The 18,411-nt window shown below is 44.1% G+C and overlaps 1 long non-coding RNA gene across 1 annotated transcript; it reads left to right on the plus strand.

Annotated features, from left to right (window-relative positions):
* Positions 1-3,545: 3,545 nt before the first annotated feature.
* Positions 3,546-4,468, plus strand: LOC123155562 (uncharacterized). Its single transcript, XR_006477492.1, has 3 exons — positions 3,546-3,735; positions 3,820-3,895; positions 4,318-4,468. It is a non-coding gene; the product is annotated as an uncharacterized lncRNA (long non-coding RNA).
* The last annotated feature ends 13,943 nt before the right edge of the window (positions 4,469-18,411 follow it).

Genomic DNA, 18,411 nt, shown 5'->3' on the forward strand with positions numbered 1-18,411 from the left:
GATCTCCACACATGATAGCTCGTTTCTGAGAACACTTTTTTAAAATAATTGCCGTATTACAAGTTTGTTATTTTTCCTAGGAACTTGGCCACATATGATGACACAATGCGAAGGTTTCCCAATTTTTTGATTTTTTTTGAATTTTTTATGCCCGTTCCAAAATGCGGTCAAAACGGCGGGAATGACCGTTCCTAGCTAGTGGTTGAATCTTGGAATTTTTTTTGTGTTTCTCTGATTAAATAGATACTTATGTACCTAGAAATGATTTTTGGAAAAAATAAATAGCAAACTATAATGCAGCTGCAGTTCAAATTTGACCCGCTTCCAGCTAAATCGGCGGAAATTTGTCTTTTTCACGAGAGGTGGATCAAAAAATTTTACACCCAACCATTTGGTCAATTGTGCATTAAATATGGCCTAGTATTTTATAAAAATGATTTGGTCCAATTTTGCAACAATTATTTGGTAGTTCCTTCACAAAAAAACCTCCTTTCGGGCACTCGAAAAATGGAAAATGGTTTTTTCGTCCAACGAAAATGAAAACTTCCTTAGGCAACATTGTTTGCCATTCCAATATGCACCCTTGTGCACAATATGAGATCATTTGAACAAACTATGCCATGAATGTGGCCATAAGATTGATCATTTGGCTTGAAAGCCATTGATCTCCACACATGATAGCTCGTTTCTGAGAACACTTTTTTAAAATAATTGCCGTATTACAAGTTTGTTATTTTTCCTAGGAACTTGGCCACATATGATGACACAATGCGAAGGTTTCCCAATTTTTTGATTTTTTTGAATTTTCTATGCCCGTTTTAAAATGCGGTCAAAACGGCGGGAATGACCGTTCCTAGCTAGTGGTCAATTATGCATTTGACACCCAACCATTTGGTCAATTATGCATTAAATATGTCCTAGTATTTTAGAAAATTGATTTGGTCCAATTTTGCAACAAATATATGGCAGGTCCTTCACAAAAAACTCTTTTGGGCACTCCAAAAATGGAAAATTGATTTTTCGTTATTCAAGGAATAACACTACTAATTATTTGAAAACTTAACTAACATTGTCATAAAAAGAGAAGGAAACTTACCATCGGGCATCGTGGTGCTGCGTTGGAGCTCACGCTGCAATGGAGTTTCGCCGGGCGCTGTGGTGCTGTGTTGGTAGCGCCTATTGTTAATCAATCACGACAATTTTAGATGGTCATAAGCCCGCACTTCGTTCTGATTGGTCTATGGGCATGTCACGCGGATCAAGCATTACAGACCGTCGGATACTGCCAGATCCAACGGCCCACACCCTCATCCTCTCGCCACCCACACCCACCCGAAAGCAGCTCCCCTCACCTACACCACACGTCGTTGAGGACACTGACATGTGGGCCTAATTCCTCGCGGGCCCACCTATCAGTGGACGAATGCCACCACTCACCCACCGCACACCACTCCCCCCCCTCTCCCCCGCACACCACTCCCCCCCCATGATCCGCAGCCCAAACCCTAACCCCTCTCCCCTCTCCCTCCATTGGACCGCCGCCGCCACCTACGGCGGCCGATCCCGCCGCGACCTCCCCTCCCACCTCAAGCCGCTCCTCCTCGCCTTCGTGGACACCACCTGCTCCCGCCGTTCGCGCCCGCGCTACTCGTCATTGCCTCGCTCCTCGCCCGCGGATCGCAGAGCATCTCATGGCGTCCCCGGCGCGGCCAGCCTCCGTCTCCGGCCCCTTCGGCTCCGCCGCCGACCTCGCCATCTTCTCCACTCTGACCACGACGCGGCGGGCGGATCCAGGCCGTGCGAGCGAGACGGCGGCCAGATCCTCGATGGCGAGGACACGCAGCAGTCCCCGCCGGCCAAATCAGGTCCGTCTCCTCCCGCAGCTGAGTCATTTTACTGGCGATTTGCCTCGCATGGCCACGACCTCTGACCCCTTCTCATTGATTTGCTCGGGCGGCCGCCTCTCCCACCATCGACGGTGCATGCTCAACGCAGAGATCCGTCGCGCCAAGGCCAAGCTCCTCAAGGAGGATCCACCCAAGCTACACGCCGGCCACAGCCCCCCTCCCCATGTAGCAGCTATCGCCGCCGTGTACCTCGATAGATCTGCCGCCCTCGACAGCGTCAGAGGAACGCGGGGCCTCCGCCACTGCAGGCACAGTCGCCTCTGCCGCTGCGGTCCTCAACCGACCCTACCATCCTCGTCCAAGGCATCCTCGTGTGCAACACTAGCTTGATTAGGTGAGCTCGCATGGCCTTGTTCACTCAGTTTTCTACATGCGCCTAATCCATGCAGGTCAGGGATCAGTGATTGAATTGTTTAGACACCTTTTTTGGATAAAACTTGTTTATCTGTGTCGTCATTAAAGAAGGATGGAGATTTGCACCTTTGCATTAGTGAATTATAAAGAGAAGTGACATATAAATATAGGCCAATTTGCTAGCATTCTTGTGCTTATCAACACTCGAAATCCACTTGTCTAGCTTCAACCTATCTTGCTTTGCTATGAATATTCCTTTGGGATGACTAAAACTGGAGCTATACTAGCCTATCTCTGCTATGTTCCATCCACTGTATCTGTTTAACCAACCTGATCCTCCAAACATAAAAGCTCAAGTGTGTACTGAATCATGTGTTATTTAGTTAGCTGAGCAGTATCTTTAGTTTTCTAATGATTGCTCAACTCTCAATTCTGAATAAATAAGTAGCTGACCCTATTGGTTCTTTCTTTCTTCAGGGCTATGAGTTGATGGCCACGCTGCTGTTTTGCCCTACTTGATAATTCTTTTACTGTCCGGTCTGCTCTGCTCTGCATAGTTTCCAGTTGCTTATAAAATGATAAAACTGTGGTGATGTGAGGTCCGCCAATGGTTTGTAATTTTGGTTTCATCCCCAACCTCTCCAGCTAGCTTCTTCTTCACATCATATCATATTTGCACCTGCTGCTGCATCATGGATTGGATGGTCACCTACTAGCTAAGTAGATTAGCTTGTATTGCCATCGAATTAGTCAATATTGTTTCACTTGGCTTGTTTCTTGTACTAGGTCTGTCAATTACAGCATAAACAAACAAATTGCTTAGCTCTCAACTATGAATACATAGCTAGCTGAACATGTTCTTTCTTTCTCTCTAAAGAGCTATGACTTACATGGGTCAAGCTGCTGTTTTTCTATGCTCGATGATACTATTGCTGCCTGTATACTGATACATGTGGTGATATTTACCCGAACTGAAGTTGTGAATGTACCATTATTTTCCTGCTCACAAGCATTTGATCTCTACTGGAATATTAGTGTTTTTTATGGGAGGAATATCACAATAGTAGTGCATTTTCCTGCTGTTTTATGGGAAGCCTCCTCCCATTATCACAATATCACAATACTGTAGCCATTAAAGCTTGTTCATCCAGAAATTTTACATTACATACATTGTGCTATATATAGTGGCCGTTCAAACTTGTTAAACAACCTTCTGTTGTTGTTCCTGTAATCTCTGATTTGTAGCATTGTTGGTTTTGCTCTTTTTTTGTCTTAAAACTTGATGGGCCAAAGATCCTTTGTTTGTATGTTATCATCACTATGATCTTCAGTTTTCCATACACTGTGATCTTCAGTTTTTCATTGCGTGTTTTTTCTGCAGTTTGCTTGGTGTGTGGACAGGGCCAAAGGACAAGATGCTTCAATCCGGCGAGGACAGAGCCAAATGACCAAAGTTTGTTCATCTGTTGCCAAGGTGACCCCTCTCCTCCTCCTCTCTATTTTTTGTTCATTTTCTCATATGATCTGATGCGTGCTCTCTTGCTTGGTGTGTGTGCAGTTTGGTACCATCCCGTGGGGAGGGCCAGGGACAAGCTGCTCCGATCCGGCGAGGATGCCCACCATCTATTGTTAAGGTGATCTCTCTCTCTCTCTACATATATATATACATATCCTGTTATGATGATTCTCAGCCCCGCCCCGCCTTTAAGCTATGCATTCAGAAGAAACATTCTATAGTAAAGTATGGGGTTGTTGATTAAACTGCTGCTGTGTTCACTTCAATGAGAAAAAGTGTAGTTAATTCAGGTTGTGAACATTTCTCAGGAGTTATATTAAGACACATACTGTATGAGAAAAACTGTTGCTGTTGTGTTCACTTCAATGAGAAAAACTGCTGCTGTGTTCACTTCAATGAGAAAAACTGCTGCTGTGTTCACTTCAATGAGAAAAACTGCTGCTGTGTTCACTTCAACTGAGTTACTCCTTTTTTGAATGGAATGTTCATAATATATTGTCTCCAGTTTTTCTAATTTTTATCAGCTGATTCATGTAACAGGGCGTCCGTGGAAGGCCCAGTCCTGACTCTCCAGTGAGCCGGCATTTGATCGCTATTGAAGGAGCTACATGTAGAAGAAGAAAATACTTGTAGAGCTTGTAACTGATTCCCATAGTTGTAGAGCTTGTATCAGCTAAGCTTGTATTACGTGTAACTTGTAGAACTTGTAAATGCTACAGCTTGTAGGACTTGTCATTTGTAGAGCTTGTAAATAAGCTTGTATATGCTACAGCTTGTAGGACGTGTCATTTGTAGAGCTTGTATTGAATCTGGCTATTGTTATTTGAAGTATCTTGTGTGTTTTTCCTTGCCAATTTAACTACTAGTTATTTTCTTATTGTCAAATTGAAATATGAAGAATCTAGGCCTAATAGCTAGGACCCACTTATCAGAACCTGACAAGTGGGATCTGTTTGACTAGTGGACCCATTTTATAAAAAAACTAAAACTGTTGTACAAAAAGGCCATGACCCATAAAATAAAAAGGCCAAATTGTTGGGCTAGGCCCATGTAGCTAGAGAAAATTAATAGAGAAAATATACAGTAAAAAGGCCGAATTGTTGTGCTCGGCCCATGTAGAAAATCAAATTGGACCGGGCTGAATCTTGTGCCACATCAGCTTGCCACGCTGGATGCCTACGTGGCCTGGGGGAGGTTGCTAGTGACCAAAACGCCACAGTAGGAATATTTTGGTCGTAAACGTCTTTGACCATTCCAGAAGAAAGGTCGCTATAGTCAGTTTATGACGGCCAGCTTTTGACCTTCTGTTTTTGGTCACAAAAAGGTCGTAAATGGAAATTTGTGACCTTTCAGTGACCAATAGTGGTGGTCACAAGTTGACATATTTCATGTAGTGCGCGACCGGAAGGGCCCCGAAGCGCCGCCCTGACGCTTTTCCCCTCCTCGGCCACCGGAGATCTGACACGGCGCCCCGCTCAGCTCCATCTTTCCCCGAGCCTGCTTCGACGCCTGCTGCAAACGCTGTGAGCTGATGCTCCTTCTCCCCCTCTCCGTTTTATTGGTTGCCCGACATAGCTGCCGCTTTGCCGGCGACCGAAACCCGCCGCCGCCCGTGCTTACCGTCGACGATGTTCCGGTGACCATTTGGTCCCAGGCGCACGTCCATCCTGCTCGCTGCATCGCGTAGACGGTTTAGGTTCCGCACACGCATCACCTAGGCCACCACAGCCGCGTTTCCGTGCACACCTGAATGCCGGCGGCCGCTGCTGAGCTCGCCACCGTCAGCTCCGGCCACCACACGCCCGACCACCACCCCCATCCGACGCGCGCTAGCAAGAGCTCTCTAACGAGCCTAGCCGTGCATCGAGCGGGGCACTACAGCCCAATCCCGAGCACCTCCGCCGTGTTTGACCCCGCCGGCGGCTAAACGCCGGTGGGTTTGACCCACTTTGACGATGGCAGGACCCCCCTGTGTCCATGACATGTGGGGCCAGCCTTTGACTGGATTAGTGTAGGGTTATAATTAGTGCTAATTGCCACTGTTAGAGGTTAATCTCCCGCTAACTAAACACTGTGCCACTGACACTGGGACCCACTACCCAGTTAATCCATGGTTTATGTTTAAACCTGCTTAATTAAATCGACATCCACTGACATGCAGGCCCCACTGGTCAGGTTTGACCTGGACCGGCCCTGTTGACCGCTGACATCACAGAGATGTCATGCTGACGTAGTAATTCTTTCTGGAATTTAAATAAATCTTAAATGGTTTGTGTATTTCAGAAAATGATATAAACTTCTAAAAATCATATAAAATCAACCGTAACTCAGATTGAAATAAGTTATATATGAAAAATGATCAGAAAAATCTAACCTTTCCATCTGTATAGGTTTCATGCGTGTTAGAGCTACCTAACCTTGCTGTTTAGATGAAACATCATAATGCACTTATATGAGTTCATAGTTTAGGCTTGTATCTTAATCTTTGATTCAAATAAGCTCAAACCACCCTGGTTTTAGTTGCATTAGCCCAACACGCAGCATATTGCCATGTCATGATCATACATCATAGTGTGCATTGCATTGATTGTGTTTTTCCTTATTTGCCGGTTTTTGTCCCCTCTCGATAGACGTGGCTCCGACGATGAGATCGATGACACCGATGAAGAACTATACTATCTTCAGAAGTGCTAGGCAAGCAAAAACCCCTTGTTCATTCTGATACAAACCCACTCTCTCGCTCTGCTCCCTTTTACTACATTAGGACAACCACGAGTCAACTGTTACGTGCTGCGGTAGTTGAACCCCTTATCCTCTGCATGACCTGTCATTGCCATAGTAAATAGTTGAAACCCACTAGCATGAGTAGGAGTTTTTTGAGCCCTGATGTGCCTACTCATTCATGCTTGTTTGTCATGCCTGCTATTTCTCAGAGTTGTGTCAGGTCTGATTCATTAGGGGTGAATTGGAGGTGTGTGAACATGTCCTACTGTGTGTGAGCTAAGTGTGTGAACACGATTTGGTAAAGGTAGCGGTGAGAGGCCATGTAGGAGTACATGGTGGGTTGTCTCATTGAAACCGTCCTCAGGAACTAAGTTTTGTGTTTGTGATCCATGAACAGTTACTACCACAAATTGGGTTCAGGTAACTCGACCCCTCTTGACTTATTAATCAACCTGATCTCTTTCCAGGAGTTGCAACTAGTTTCTGGTGTTTGTAGATAGTGTTAGTAGTCTACCAAGTGGCACCCGGTACAGGTGGGCTTGGGACAGACTAGGCACAGTGGCACGGTGTACCAAGTGGCACCCGGATGGTGGGCTTGGGAACCCGGCTCACATCGTTTGGGGCCATGAGCGACACCCCGGCTGGATCTCCTTGCGGATGGAACCCAAATAGGCGATAAACCTGGATGAGAGACTTGTGTGGTTAGTCAGGTCCTGGCCGACACCCTCGCCGGGCTTCCGCTTGAAGGTTGCCGAGTACATGTCGTGTAAACGATGATAAGTGGTGAGAGCGTGTGTGAAGAAGTACACCCCTGCAAGGTTAAGATCATCTATTTGAATAGTCGTGTCCGTGGTAAAGGAGTTTTGGGTTGCTTGTACAGTTCATAGACAAGTTAAAGTGGATACTCTAAAATACACAAGATAAGCGTGAGAGCTATGGATGGCGTTCTCGTAGGGAGATGGGAGAGGATCCATAGTGGTGTATTGCAATTTTGAATATGTGGACTCGTGTGCGCCACCTCAAAACAGTTACTTGCAGTCGTAGTTCAGGACAGCCACCGAGTCAAAGCTGGCTTGCTGCAGTTAAACCCCACCATCCCCTTGATTGATAATGATGCATATGTAGTTAGTTCTGATGTAAGTCTTGCTGGGTTCATTTGTACTCACGTTTGCCTATTTTATGTTTTTGCAGAGAGACTTCAGTCTCACTAGTATTCCCGTGTGGACTTTGATGTTTAACTTGTTACCTCAGCTACGATCTTGTGCCCTCGGCAGGATCTGGTAGATAGTCAGGCTTCTCAGCCTTTTTCATTTGTAGATGTCTGTACTCAGACATGTTAATCTTCTGCTTGTGTTTTGACTTGTATGCTCTGAATGCTGGGTCGAGAGACCCATGATTGTAATATCTCGCTCCTCGGAGCCTATTGAATAAAATACTTGAGTTGTAGAGTCATGTTGTGATGCCATGTTGTATTTGCACATATCGAGCATATTGTGTGTATGTTATTTAAATGCTTGGTATGTGTGGGATCTGACTATCTAGTTGTTTATCCTTGGTAGCCTCTCTTACCGGAAAATGTCTCCTAGTGCTTCCACTGAGCCCTGGTAGCTTACTACTGCTCCGGAACACTTAGGCTGGCCGGCATGTGTCATTCTTCGTTCCTGTGTCTGTCCCTTCGGGGAAATGTCACGCGGTGTCTACTGGAGTCCTGCTAGCCTGCTACAGCCCGGATTCTCCAGAGTCCTGTTAGCCCAGTTGCTACAGCCTGGATTAGCTCGCTGATGACCAGCACGTTCGTTGCTGGGTCATGTATGCCCGTCCCTGTAAATTAGTGCCACTTTGGGCTTACGACTAGCCATGTCAGCCCAGGTTCTTTGTCATATGGATACCAGCAACACTATCATATATGTGAGCCAAAGGGCGCAAACGGTCCCGGGCCTGGTAAGGCGACACCCATGGGAATACCGTGCGTGAGGCCGCAAAGTGATATGAGGTGTTACATGCTAGATCGGTGTGCCATAGGATAGGGGTGCTGACAATCTCCTCCTCTATAACCGACTCTGTGTAACCCTAGCCCCCTACGGTCTCTATATAAACTGGAGGGTTTAGTCCGTAGGACAAGAACAATCAGAATTATAGGGTAGCTTCTAGGGTTTAGCCTCTACGATCTCGTGGTAGATCAACTCTTGTAATACTCATATCATCAAGATCAATCAAGCAGGAAGTAGGGTATTACCTCCATAGAGAGGGACCGAACCTGGGTGAACATCGTGTCCCCAGCCTCCTGTTACCATTAGCCTTAGACGCACAGTTCGGGACTCCCTACCCGAGATCCGCCGGTTTTGACACCGACACTCATCCCGGCTTGCGGCCTGCACCGCAGGTCGGGACAACATGCCTCCAAAACCGCACCTCTTTGAGTCCTATACGGGAGAAGGGTGATAAGGTTTTTGGGGAGCGCTCTGCGCTACTACTGACCGGATCATCACGAACACCGATGGCCACTTCCCAACGACGACTTCTCCCGACGTCGATAACTTCTTCGACGACATGGCTGGCGAGGATGTCGACCACAAGTCAAGTGCTTTTGCTCCTGCTGATGTACCGTACGTGTTCTTGTTTTTCCTATTAGAGGTCCTGCCACTGTTCCTTGTTCTAGTGTTTGCTCTAGATATGATAGGCTCTATTTCATATATGCAACTAGCTATATTGTCTGCTCTAGATATGTTTGGTTACAGTTCATATATGCAGATGCTATTTACCTTCTCTCTATCAGATTGCATGACTTGTTTTGTCTCTGCTATATTAGTCATGCTTTATCTAGTATTTCTGTTAATAAAATCATTCGGTAAATTGCTAATATTTCCAACAATGTTCATGTTACAAGTGCTGATGTGGGAAGGTGCTGCCAGTGATGGCAGTTTCGTGCTGTCGAGCAACTCCTACAACATGTACACTAACTATACTGTGATGCTGCAAGCATCTTGCAAAGCTGGAACAAAAATAAAGGTAACAGAATCATGACCTTATGCTTTATAGTCTTGAAGTGATCGGGTGCCAAATTTTTAATTAAGAGAGTTTGTGTTGTGGTTATTTATTCTAATTTTGTCACCACATCGCCTTTTCAACAAGCAAATGTTTAATTTGAAAAAATACAACGAACGACATGTTCTCATAGTACAAAAAAAAGAATCTGTAAGTTCTTACATGTTTCCTTGAAAGTGATATATTTGTATGAATTCAACCAGCCTCTAACTTAATCCGTATACTGATGTTGTATACATAGTCTAACTCAAGAATCGGGAAATTGGTAATTTCCTTGACATTTGATGCATTTTTAACTCCCTGTTGCAGGGGTCATCGGTGGCACATTCCTACAGCTCCTACTTCTTGCCACTCACACATGCAGGCAACCAGATCAAGGTTCCGGTGAAAGCCGTCTACGCGAGTGTCTTTGCCGCAGTCAATACCAACGATATCTTCTTCATGCCACCACCAACAGGCTTTCTCAGTTATGTCATATTCGATCAGTAATAGTGGTCTCTTCGTATCTCAATCAAATTTTACGCTTTCAACTTTCTCGAGCATTCAACCAATGTGGAGATCAATGTATCTAAGGTATGGCCTTGGGATTTTATTTATGTATTTTCCCTAAGGTGTTGACTGGATTTAAAATTGGCATTCATCATGACTGAAAGATTGAAATAAATCTATATACAGATTGTCGTCGCTGGTGCAGTCATGATTGTAAAGTACTTTTAGTGATAGATGTCAAGAGAATATGGTCGTATAATAGTATAGTTTTTTACTCACTCACAAGCATAGAATTAGTAGCTTCATCTGGTTTCTGTTGTGCCAGCTTGCAATAATACTTTTTGAACCAATATTAAGGAGCTGGATCAGTGCTCGAAACTAATTTATTTGCTTGCTGTATCTGCAATTTGCACTATTTATTGGATGGTAACTTCACTCATGTGTTATGTCAATATTCAGCTTGCAAAATTAAATAACCTCTACAAGATGTGCCTCTGATAAACACTCATGTTTATCAAATCATCTTTTGTATCCATGTACGTAGGAACTTCTGTTCAATACTCTATGCCAACATGACTAAACTTCAAACTACTAATTGCAAAGCCTTTGTCATATTAGATGTGTACTAAACCATATGATAATTTCTTAAAAAAAACAAAGCTTTCCAGTTGTGAAAATAACTTTTATTGGTTATTGAAACTATGTAATTTTATATTTAGAATCCTACTACATGTCCCGCAGCAACGCGTGGGTATCAAACTAGTTCCATAGAATTTACATACATAAATCAGAGGTGAACAACACAATAGGCGGAACATCTAAAAAACATAGAACTGCATCAACTAAATATTCACAACGCGAATATGCGTGGCTAGACCTCACGCGCCAATCTATAACATCCTTGCACATTGATGGCAATGTCTATGAACGATATAATATGTGTCCAACATCAGAAGGAGAAATCATCATGGCCTGATTAGTTTAGCTTGAATTAAAAGGATATCCTACTCATTGCCATAATAGGCAATCTCCTGGGTCAACAAGCTGAACTACAGCAAGTATATTTCGAGAAGAAGAACAGGATCATCCACGGGCCTTGGATAGAAGCATGGTTAAAAGGTCTACATGGCAGACTCACAAATAGTTTCAATTTCGTCTCCCTATCAGTCCGCACTAAAGATTTTTATATCGTGCCTGACACTTCAACTCCATTTTCTCCCCTCCATAGTGGCACATCACCGAGTCGCACCATGCCACCTCCTTGCGAGTAACTCATACTATGCCATCTACCGTCATCTATGCTTGGTCGACCAAACTGACATGATGCTGTCATCATGAGCGCCGGTGGGCTCGCTGCTATTCACCGTTGACCGGGGGCGGGGGATGGGGGGGGGGGGGGTTGATTCATGCATGTCATAGAGAACTAGATAATTTCTCGTGCGTTACAACCAGAGCGTAAACATTTTAGTTGATTGACCCATGACTGCAGATCTAGTATTACATTGGGGTGCTAAAATATTAGCAAATTTTTGTATGCAATCACTCTAATTTAATTATCATCTTATTATTAAAAAGTTATTTGGTACGAAAAATTTTATTTAATAAAGAAAATATTATTTTACTTTGGTAACTTAATAAGACGTGGGGCAATTGAGTTGGTTCTAGGGAACATCCGTATGAGAAAACCAAAGATGGAGAAAAAAGTCATCAAAATAAGGAAGGGAGAATGTATATATAGAATATATATACGGAAAATGTATGCAGTAAAGGGTGAGACGGAAACAGGGAGAATGTATATAGTAAAGGGTGAAACGGAAACATTACATTATTTTTAAGTAGTATATATAGAGATTATGTATAGATGTAAAATATTTATTCCGTATAAGTAGAATAATAGAACGAAAAACATATTCACATGCATGTTTGCATGTGGTGTGGCTCTTTTCACATTCATAGTCGCATGTTGAGGTGGGCCTTATCACATTCATAAATGTATAATGATGTTACATGTTTGCATGTTAAGATAAAAAAGATACTGAGACCGACTCCCTTAGGTATATAGGATTGGGACCGAGTAAACACTAGTAGAAAATAGGGCTAACGTTCGGGCCTGGCCAGCCCATTAGTCCCGGTTCATCAAGAACCAGGACCCATGGGGGATATTAGACCTGGTTCGTGAGCCCAGGGGGCCGGCCGGGGCCTCGTGGGCATTGGTCCTGGTTCTTGTGGAACCATTTGTCCCGGTTCAAGCCACGAACCGGGACCAATGGTCCTCGCTCCTGGCCCACAACCATTGGTCCCGGTTCGTGGCTTGAACCGGGACAGAAGGGGGGGCTTTAGTCCTGGTTCATGCCATGAACCGGGACAAATAACTTGCCTATATATACCCACCGCCGCGGTAGAGCACTCCAGTGCTCTGTTTTTTCAATCCGGCGAGGAGAGGGCATTTGGGTGCTCTAGTTCACCTCCTATGCACATGAGGTGTTCGATTAAATGCATGAGCCACACTAGTTAAGCTTTCTCCTCTCGAAGCTCAACCTCGGAGCTCCATTTTTTTCGAGATTGGTCTAGATTTAGCGGTCCGTCACGCCCCGTCCCCGTTTTCACCAGCGTTGATCGCCCGCGCCGATCTCGTCGCCGGCACCACCGTGGTGAGCCTCTTGTTCTTATCTTCTTTCTAATACTTGTCTGATATTTGTTTGATTTTCTTACTTTTGACACACATAATTATATATAATGCACGCAGATGAACCGGCAATGGATGTATGGTGACAGACACACCTCCGAGTACATTAAGGGCGTGCATAATTTTCTCGAAGTGGCTGAGGCAAACAAGCAGAATGGTTTTATGTGTTGTCCATGCACTAAATGTGGGAATACGAAGTCTTACTCTGACCGGAAAATCCTTCACACCCACCTGCTTTACAAGGGTTTCATGCCACACTATAATGTTTGGATGAGGCACGGAGAAATAGGGGTTATGATGGAAGACAGCGAAGAAGAAGAGGACGATGACAACTATGTGCCCCCTGAATACGGTGATGCTGCAACGGGGGGAGCTGCTGAAGATCAAGAGGAACCAGACGATGTGCCCGATGATGCTGCAATGGGGGAAGCTGCTGAAGATCAAGAGGAACCAGACGATGTGCCCGATGATGATCTCCGCCGGGTCATTGTCGATGCAAGGACGCAATGCGAAAGTCAAAAGGAGAAGCTGAAGTTCGATCGCATGTTAGAGGATCACAAAAAAGGGTTGTACCCCAATTGTGAAGATGGCAACACAAAGCTGGGTACCGTACTGGAATTGCTGCAGTGGAAGGCAGAGAATGTTGTGCCTGACAAAGGATTTGAGAAGCTACTGAAAATATTGAAGAAGAAGCTTCCAAAGGATAATGAATTGCCCGACAATACGTACGCAGCAAAGAAGGTCGTATGCCCTCTAGGATTGGAGGTGCAGAAGATACATGCATGCCCTAATGACTGCATCCTCTACCGCGGTGCATACAAGGATTTGAATGCCTGCCCGGTATGCGGTGCATTGCGGTATAAGATCAGAAGAGATGACCCTGGTGATATTGACGGCCAGCCCCGTGGGAAGAGAGTTCCTGCGAAGGTGATGTGGTATGCTCCTATAATACCATGGTTGAAACGACTATTCAGAAACAAACAGCATGCCAAGTTGATGCGATGGCACAGCGAGGACCGTAAGAAAGACAGGAAGTTGAGAGCACCCGCTGACGGGTCGCAGTGGAGAAAAATCGAGAGAGAGTACTGGGCTGAGTTTGCACATGACCCAAGGAACGTATGGTTTGGTTTAAGCGCGGATGGCATTAATCCTTTCGGGGAGCAGAGCAGCAATCACAGCACCTGACCCGTGACTCTATGTATGTATAACCTTCCTCCTTGGATGTGCATGAAGCGGAAGTTCATTATGATGCCAGTTCTCATCCAAGGCCCTAAGCAACCCGGCAACGACATTGATGTGTACCTAAGGCCATTAGTTGAAGAACTTCTACAGCTGTGGAATGGAAACAATGTACGAGTGTGGGATGAGCACAGACAGGAGGAACTTAACCTGCACGCGTTGTTGTTTGTAACCATCAACGATTGGCCCTCTCTCAGTAACCTTTCAGGACAGACAAACAAGGGATACCACGCATGCACGCACTGTTTAGCTGACACCGAAAGTATATACCTGGGAAGCTGCAGGAAGAATGTGTACCTGGGCCATCGTCGATTTCTTCCGACCAACCATCACTGTCGAAAGAAAGGCAAGCATTTCAAAGGCAAGGTAGATCACCAGAAGAAGCCCGCCATGCGTACCGGTGATTACGTACTTGCTATGGTCAATGATTTACACGTAATCTTTCGAAAGGGTCCCGGCGGACTAGCTGTTCCGAGTGACGCTGAGGGACACGCACCCATGTGGAAGAAGAAATCTATATTTGGGACCTACCCTACTGGAAAGACCTAGAGGTCCGCTCTTCGATCGACGTGATGCACGTGACGAAGAACCTTTGCGTGAACCTGCTAGGCTTCTTGGGCGTGTATGGGAAGACAAAAGATACAGCTGAGGCACGGGAGGACCTTCAATGTTTGCACGAAAAAGACGGCATGCCTCCAAAACAGTATGAAGGTCCTGCCAGCTACGCTCTTACCAAAGAAGAGAAGGAAATCTTCTTTGAATGCCTGCTTAGTATGAAGGTCCCGACTGGCTTCTCGTTGAATATAAAGGGAATAATAAATATGGCAGAGAAAAAGTTTCAGAACTAAAAGTCTCATGACTGCCACGTGATTATGACACAACTGCTTCTGGTTGCATTGAGGGGGCTTCTACCAGAAGACGTCCGATTAGCCATTGTGAAGCTATGTGCATTCCTCAATGCAATCTCTCAGAAGGTGATCGATCCAGAAATCATACCAAGGCTAAGGAGTGATGTGGTACAATGACTTGTCAGTTTCGAGCTAGTGTTCCCACCATCCTTCTTCAATATCATGACGCACGTCCTATATCATCTAGTTGACGAGATTGTCATTCTGGGCCCCGTATTTCTACACAATATGTACCCCTTTGAGAGGTTCATGGGAGTCCTAAAGAAAATATGTCCGTAACTGCACTAGGCCAAAAGGAAGCATCTCCATGGGCCATCAAACAGAGGATGTCATTGGATTTTATGTTGACTTCATTCCTGGCCTTAAGAAGATAGGTCTCCCTGAATCGCCGTATGAGGGGAGAACGACTGGAAAAGGCACGCTTGGAGGGGACTCAATAATATGTAGGGACGGATATTCTTGGTCTCAAGCACAATACACAGTACTAATGAATTCTACTTTGGTGACCCCGTATGTCAATGAACACAAGAACAGTCTGCGCTCCAAACACCCGGAGCGGTGCGACGACTGGATTACAAGTGAACACATCAGGACTTTCAGCAGGTGGTTGGAAACACGTCTCAGAGGTGAGAACACTGTTTGTGCTGAGCTGTACTCGTTGTCCAGGGGACCATCTTCGACTGTATTGACTTACAAAGGATACGAGATAAAATGGGAATACATTTTACACGATCGCCCAAGATCAAAAGAGCACCAACCAAAACAGCGTTGTCCCCTTTGATGCAGCAACCGAGAGGGGAAAGGACACATATTATGGTTACATAGTGGACATATGGGAACTTGACTACAGAGTAGATTTTAAGGTCCCTTTGTTTAAATGCAACTGGGTCAATCTGTCAGGAGGCGGGGTACATGTAGACCCACAGTACGGAATGACAATAGTGGATCTGAACAATCTTGGGTACACTAACGAACCGTTCGTCCTAGCCAATGATGTGGCACAGGTTATCTATGTGAAGGACATGTCTACCAAACCGAGAAAAAGAAAAAATAAGGAAGCGAATACATCATACGATGAGCCAAAGCGCCCCATAGTTCTTTCAGGAAAAAGGGACATCGTGGGAGTGGAGGGCAAGACAGACATGTCCGAAGATTATGAAAAGTTTCATGAAATTCCTCCCTTCAAAGTCAAGGCTGAGCCAAGCATCCTGATAAATGATGAAGATTATCCATGGTTACGGCGCAATAAGGAAAGGACACAAGTGAAGAAAAAGTGAAGACTTTCTTCACAACTATTATGATGATACCATGCCAACTTTCAACCTTTTCGTAGTTCATTTGAAATGCCTGTTGTAACAGATAAGTTTTCGTATGAAATCCTGATACTTCGAAAGAGATTGTCCATTTTGTACATGAAGTGCATCCAGTTTTTGCCGTAACCCTCTCAACTTACTTGCACATGCTATGTGGATGAAATGATGATACCATGCCAACTTCCAACCTTTTCAGAGTTCATTTGAAATGCTTTTCCATTTCAAGCTAAAAAAACCAGTAAATGCTTTTATAAAACTCTAATAGCAAAAGGAATCAACTAAAAAGCTTTTATAAACCTCTTGTATTTTTTAAACTCAAATTATATAAAATTTATGCAACTAAAATTATCAAAGTATTTTCTGTTCAAAACATGAAAAGCAGAAATAATTATCATAAAGAATTTTTTGTTAGAAACTTTAGTAGCAAAAAGAATTGTCATAAAGATTTTTTTGATAGAAAATAAAATAACAAAATCTGTTTCTCAATATAATGATAAAACGCAGTAATATAAAATAGCAGGAAAAAGAATCACTCCAAATATATAAGTTGCATAAAGATTATAATTATTCAAATTTGGAAACTAATGGAGTAACAGAAAGATTATAACTATTCTGAGCTAAAAGAAAAACGAATAAAACAATAAAGAATAAATCAAAAGAAAATAAATAATTCAAAGCAAAAACTAAAACAAAAAAATAAAAAATGTGCCACCTAATGTGTCACCATAGCCTGAATATGACTAGAAACCCAACAATGGGCCAGGATTCAGGCCCGCAATAGGCCCAATAGGCCCACAGGCACATATAGTGTGTTTAGTCCCGTAAGCCCGCATTTGAGAGGAGATCGAGAGGGCGGCGGGACTGGGGCTTATAAACCACTCTCGAGCTCCCTCAGCTAGCGAGGTGGGACTAAACTTTCATGCCGCGACGCGGGCAGCACAAGGCCTTTAGTCCTGGTTGGTGGCACCAACCGGGACTAAAGGGGTGCATTGGTACCGGTTCGTGGCACCAACCAGTACCAATGCCCACCCTTTAGTCCTGGTTGGTGCCACCAATCGGGACCAAAGGCCTCTGCTTTCCGCCCTTTGGGCTGCTGAAAAGAGGCCTTTGGTCCCGGTTGGTGGCACCAACCGGGACTAAAGGGGAGCATAGGTCCCGGTTGGTGCCACGAACCGGGACCAATGCTCTGCCTATATAAGGAGCACTCGTGAAAATTTGGTTCAGTTCGTTCTTCCCCGCCCCCGACGCCGCCAAGCCGCCCCTCTCGGCCTCGCCGTTGTGCGCCGCCGTCCCCCCGCTCCGTCCTGCGCCGCCGTCCCCCCGCGCCGTCATACGCCGTCGCGCGTCGCCCCGAAGTCGTCCCGCGCCGCCCCAACACCGTCGCCGCCCCGCGCCTCGTGCCCCGCGACGCCGCCGGCCCCTGCCCATCGCCCACGGCGCGCCCCTCACTTCACGCCATCCCATGAGCCAAAATTTTGCTAATTTAATTTGATGTAGTAGTTAATTTAGATGTGTAGTATAATTTAGATGTGTAGTTAATTGAGTTAGATTTTGTTAGTTTTTTTGTTAGATTTTTTTGTAGTTCATAGATTTTTTTGTTAGATGTGTAGTTCATAGATTTTTTTCATATTGTGTAATTTGTTCATATTGTGTTAGATTTTTTTTCGGTTAATAGATTTTTTTGGTGATATTATTGTTGAATATGCCTGTTTGTATGTTCATATATATGCCAAGATCGAATATGTCAATTTTTTATGATTTTTTTTGTTCATAGAATTTTTATGATTTCTGTTGTAATTTTGTTCATAGAATTTTAATGATTTTTTTGTTCGTAGAATTTTCTTTGTCAATTTATGTATATGTTCATATTGTGCATGTATAGGAAAATTGTGCATGATCAAAGTCATTTATGAATATGTTCATATTTAGAATAGAGGAAAAAGGAAAATAAGAAGAGAATGTGTTTAATATAATTAGTTAGAAAAATAATAGAACTATAGTTAAACTAGTTTATTTTTAGTAAGTACTACTTTATTTTATTTATAGTAAGTGCTTAATATATAGTTGAACTAGCTAGTTGATTTAATAAACTTCTTTATTTGACTATATATAGAAGTAGTTTATTTTTAGTAAGTACTACTTTATTTATTTATAGTAAGTGCTTAGTAGTTGACCTAGTTGATTTAATTAATAAAATTACTATTTTTCTATATATAGAAGTAGTTCCCGC

This window comes from Triticum aestivum, chromosome 7B (assembly GCF_018294505.1).
Source record: "Triticum aestivum cultivar Chinese Spring chromosome 7B, IWGSC CS RefSeq v2.1, whole genome shotgun sequence".
Lineage (NCBI taxonomy): Eukaryota > Viridiplantae > Streptophyta > Magnoliopsida > Poales > Poaceae > Triticum > Triticum aestivum.